The following is a 6,046-nucleotide window of genomic DNA, read 5'->3' on the forward strand; positions in this document are numbered from 1 at the left end:
GCAATGTCGAAGGCCACTGGAGAAAAAATTATCCTGTATACTTGACGATAGTGAAGAATAAGAAGAAGGATGCATCTTTTGAAGGTACGCCTGAATTGCTCGTTATTGAAACTAATCTAACGATTTCTTCTTCTTCTAGTTGGGCTTTAGATTCTGATTCGAGTGCTCACTTGTGTACTTCTATGCAAGGTCTAGAAAAAGTTAGAGGACTGAGAAAAGACGAGATCACTTTTCGAGTCAGCAATAGGATAAAAATTACTGTTGTAGCCATTGGATCCTATTCTTTGAAGCTACTGTTAGGATTTAGTTTGCTTTTAAAAAATTATTATTTTGTGCCTGTAGCCAGTAGGAATTTGATTTTTATTTCTATGCTGGCATAGGATAATTTTAATTTTTATTTCAATAAAAATTTGTGTAAGATTTATTTTGAAAATAAATATGTCGCACATATCTATTTGATAGATACTCTCTATCATTTGCATGTTGATGCGAGTGTTAACCTTAACGAGCAAATTATGGATGCTGTAAAATCTAAGAGATCTAGAGATAGGATTAGCCAAAAGTATCTATGGCACCTTAGGCTAGACTATATTAGAGAGGACAGACTTAATAAATTAGAGAAAGATAGTCTTATCGCGCCATTGACTTTTGAGTCTTATCCAATTTGTGAGTTTTGCATTCAAAGAGATGGCTAAGCTTCCCTTTGTAGGACAAGGGGAAAGGGCCACTGATATATTAGCCGTGGTGCACACTAACATGTATGATCTATTTGATGTACAAGTCAGGGGTAGCTATATTTACTTCATAATCTTTACTGATGACTACTCACAATATGAGTTTGTGTATTTGATACACCATAAGTCTATGACTTTTAAAAAATTCAAAAAGTTCGGACATGAAGTAGAAAAATAAATCAAAAAATTCATAAAGATTCTTCGATCTGATCGAGGAGGCGAATATCTTAGTAAAAAATTTTAGACCTATCTTAAGGATAACAGTATAGTCTCACAGTGGATACCTTCAGGGATGGCTCAGCTCAACGGGATATCCAAAAGGAGGAATCGAATCATATTAATATGGTCCAGTCCATGATAAGCTTCATAGATCTTCTATTTTTTCTCTAGGGATATGCGTTACTTTATGCTATTTACCTTTTAAATAGGGTTTCCTCTAAATCTGTTCCTACTACCCCATAAAGTTATAGCATGATAAAAAGTTGAGTCATGGTTACCTCAAGATTTAAAAATATCCAGCCCATGTCAAGCGACAGCAGACGGACATGTTAGAGGCTAGGTCACTTAAGGCTCATTTTATAAGGTATCCTAAGAAATCTATGGGGTACTATTTCTATCTTTCAAAGGATCATAATATGATTGTGAACCGTCATACTGTCTTTTTGAAAAAAGAGTTTATCCAAGATAGAGATAGTGGGAGGAAGATTGAGCTCGAAGAAAAGATCTCTAAAGAGCATCGAGTCTAGGAACCTGAACCCATTAGTGAGTCAGTTGGTGTAGTATCTCCTCCACTTTGTTATCTCCTCCACTTTGTAGATCTAGTAAGGTCTCATATCCTCCTGAAAGATACTTAGATATTCTTACAGAGGATCTAGAGAAAGCATTCATTATGAAAGATAGGGACATTAGGAATAATCCCAAGACCTATGATGAAGCGATGTTAGATGTTGACTTCAAAAAATAGATGAAAGTGATGAAGTCAGAAATTGACTCCATGCATTCCAACCAGGTTTGGACTTTAGTAGATCCACCTGAGGTATTGTATCCATTGGGTATAAATGGATCTACAAAAAAAAAAAGATCGGATGGTCAAGTAGAGACCTATAAGACAAGGTTGGTAGCGAAAGAATATAGTCAATGTGAAGATATTGACTATCAAAAAATTTTTTCGTCAGTAGCCATACTGAAATCTATCCAGACTTTGCTTACTATTGTAGCTTATTACGATTATGAAATTTGACAAATAGATATAAAAACTATCTTCCTAAATGGATATCTTGAAAAAAATATCTATATGGAGCAGCCTGTGGGTTTCACATCCAGTGATAGTGATCATAAAGTCTGTAAGCTATAAAGGTCCATTTATGGACTTAAGCAAATATCTTAGAGTTAGAACACCTGCTTTAATGATGTGATCAAGCCGTTTGATTTTATCAGAAATGAGAAGGAGCCATGTGTATATAAAAAGATCAGTGAGACCACTGTCATATTCTTCATGTTGTATGTAGATGATATCCTCCTGATTGAGAATGATATTTTCATATTGACTTCGGTCAAAGTATGGTTGTCAAAAAAATTCTTCATGAAAAATCTAGGAGAAGCTTCCTATATTCTTGGTATAAAAGTCTATAGGGATAGATCTAAGAGAATGATAAGACTTTCTTAAAAAATATACATAGAGGAGGTGTTGAAGAGGTTCAACATGGAAAACTCTAAGAAGGATCATTTGCCCCTTAGGCATGGCATTTATCTTTCTAAGAAGATGTGTCCTAACATACCGGAGGAGATCCAACGCGTGAGCAAGATTCCTTATGTTTCGACTATAGAGAGCCTCATGTATGTCATGCTGTGTACTCGATCTGATATAGTACTTGCCGTGAGCGTCACGAGTAGATATCAGTCGAATCTAAGTGAGGAATACTAGATTATGGTTAAAAATATCCTTAAGTACTTGAGAAGGACCGAAGATTTGTTCTTAGTCTTTGATGAAGGATCGAAGCTGAAAATGGAAGGATACACTGATTCAGATTTTATATCTGATATCGATGATAGAAAATCTACATCTGGATATATTTTTTTATATAATGATGGATCGATTAGTTAGAAGAGTTTCAAATAGTCGATCATTGCTGATTTGATCATGAAAGTTGAATACATAGCCACCTCTGAAGCTATTAAGAAAGCATACTGATTCAAGAAGTTCATTACGAAGTTAGGTGTGATGCTATCAAATACCATTGCACTGTACTGTGACAACAAGGGTGCCATAGCACTCACTAAGAAACCTAAGTCTTACCAAAAGTTCAAGCATATAGAGCGGTGGTTCCATATCATATACGACTATCTCGAGAAAAAATTCATCGAGGTGCAGAGAGTCGACTCCGCACAGATGTGGTGGATCCACTGATGAAGCCTCTTAGCCAGTAGAAGATCGAAGCTCACCTTAAGAAGATGGATCTTAGGTATATGACCAATTGGCTTTAGATCAAATGGGAGTTTGTTAGATATGTACTTTAAAAGTCAATTATTGGCTAACACACTATGTAATTCTAGGGCCTATTCTTGTACTTATAAAATTTTATTATTAATAAAAAAAATTATTTTCAATCATGTTTATATATCCATGATTTGTCTTAATAATTAACAAAAATAATATTGTATATTTTTAAGATGTTGAGAATTTGAGATATACATTATTAGTGGTTAGTTTCTAAATACTTTCAATCATAGAATCGTCACAGAAAATAGTGATCAATGTATTTAAGATCGATGCACAGATCACCTCCCTTCCGAACAGATAAATCTCGAGTCTGTGGTGTAGGAACACTGGGATGAGAGTGCAAGTGGTTGTTAGAGAATAACTTACACTAAGTGTGATCAATACAAGAAACCACCTGATGTCTACTCATTTGTCAGTGATTTTTTCGATGCTGTAGTGGTGTAAGTGGTCATTTGACCTATGGTGTCATCGACTATTCACAGTGAGGCTATCGATTTTGACTACACATTTTTTTGATCCTTAGCCATTCAAATTTTTGCTGTGTATGTTGGCTACAGTAGGTTCAGATTCACTGTTAGAGTATGATGCACCTAGATGAAATCTATCGACCGTAGTAGAAAAGGAGTAGTCCTATGCGATTACAAAACTGAGTTTAGGAAGTCTTCGATCGAAGTAAGTGTGAATATTAAAAAAAAATTTTCACAGGATTCATAAGTGAACTCAAGTCGAGCCAATCTAGCATATGACTGATGATGAAATTTGTCGAGTTCTTCATGACCTCCGTCAAGTCGGAACTCACGATAGAAAGACTGAATCACATGGTAACTACACCTGAAGGTTCAGATTTTTTTGTTCTGCTGGGTTGCCACTACATGCAGCTAGGTATTACTGATAGATTGTAAAAACTCACTAAGATTATTTTCGGATCAACGATCCTTATTGGGCTAAGCTGGAATTGTTCTGATTCATCGAAAGAAGTTTTGATGATATTATGATAGAGATCACGGTATGTATCACTATCAGACAGAATAGAACCTGAGGGATCACACACAAAATAAATTGACCCGATCAACGACTTAGATCAAATTTGAATTATCAATTTGATTGATAGTTTGGATTTGAAAACTGCTAATTTGTAAGTGTTACAGATTTAGTAACTGCTAATTATTAACATAAAAAATTAATTATAACTATTATAATTTAATTAGGATTGATTAAATTATGGATCAAATTTTAATTAATTTAAATCAGATTTAATTTAAATAGGCTTGATTTAATTTAATACTAATTAGATTTAATTATTGAAATTTGAGGTTTGGTGCATGCATGTGTGTTTCAAAACTTCATTTTCTAAACACCACAACAAAGAATAAAATTAAAATAATTTTAATCTAAATTATGCATGCATAAAAATATAAAACCACATGGATCTATTTCGTATGCTAAAATTGATATATGCTAAAATTCATATTATGATCAAATCACATACCTATTTCACAATCTCTTTCTTCAATACTGGATCTCAAAGAGACGAAGCTCTCTGTTAGCCGCACAAGTATTCAGCCTCTATGAGTATCTACTTGAGATCAGCCTGGAACAGTCCTCTATAATCTAAATTTTGATTCTCCAAAATTCAGCCTGCTGAATTTGAACGAAGTCTGGACACGATCAATGTTTGATCTTTCTCTTTGATCTTCTTCTTCTCCTCTTCTCTAATCTTTTTTCCTTGCTTATGTGCTGCTACCAGCACTAGAAACCAACAATCAATGGATGCCCAATAGCTTTTGGGCGTGAGATAACTTGGGATGCGCGTCCCATGTGGTATGGGGTGGGGACGCCTAAGGAGAAGAAAAAGAAAGAGGAAGAGAGGGTGTGGGAGCTTCTCTTGGTGTGGAGAGGGGCTAGCTTGGATGATCTTAGGACCTTAGGGGAGGTCTCCTTTTATATGCACAAAGATTGAATCCTATTCAATCATATAATACAAGTCCTACTTGCATTAGGATTCCTATTAACTTAAGTTATCCAACTTACATTAGGAAGCCTATTAGACGCCAACTATTGGAGCCCTTGCACCCATAATTAGACACCCTCTTTTTTACCCAAAAGATACTTTATATGAAAACCAAAGGCCCTCTAATTAATGGACACATCCAAATTGATCAAATCAAAGTGGCGTCCTATAATAACTATTAAGGAGATTCATAAGGGACCAGCACCCTTAATTTATGTGATCCATAATCTTAGACACCCAACAATTGGAGTCTCATGAATCTTATTCATGTAGGTAATTAGCAGATAATTAAATTAGAATTAACTTATCAAATAAGCAATCCTAACGAAAAGAGGAATTGGGTCCAACCATATGCTAGCAAGGTTACCATGGACCCAATGAGTTTCTCTAAACCCAATTGACACTTTATAAGTTCAATTTCTTATTTTAGATCTAATCCCTTTATTGTGTGACCTCATAGGTTCAATTCTATCTAGTAGTGAGATATACAATGATCCTTATCATCATATCATTGAAACTCTTTTCAATGGACCAGAATAATTTTACTCTAACTCAATCAAAGATTGTCGATCCGAAATAACTCTAGTGAGCTCTCACAATCCATCAGTGACACCTAGCAGTATGTAGTGGCAACCCAGTAGAACTGAAATAGACCTCTAGATGTAGTTAACGTGTGATTTAGTCCCTCTATCATGAGTTCCGACTAGATGGTAGGTCATGGATAAATCGTCAAACCTCAACATCAGTCATATGATTGATTCAATTGGCTCAAGTCCAGATATGATGTCTATGAAAACTTCT

Source organism: Elaeis guineensis, chromosome 14 (assembly GCF_000442705.2).
Source record: "Elaeis guineensis isolate ETL-2024a chromosome 14, EG11, whole genome shotgun sequence".
Classification (NCBI taxonomy): Eukaryota; Viridiplantae; Streptophyta; class Magnoliopsida; order Arecales; family Arecaceae; genus Elaeis; species Elaeis guineensis.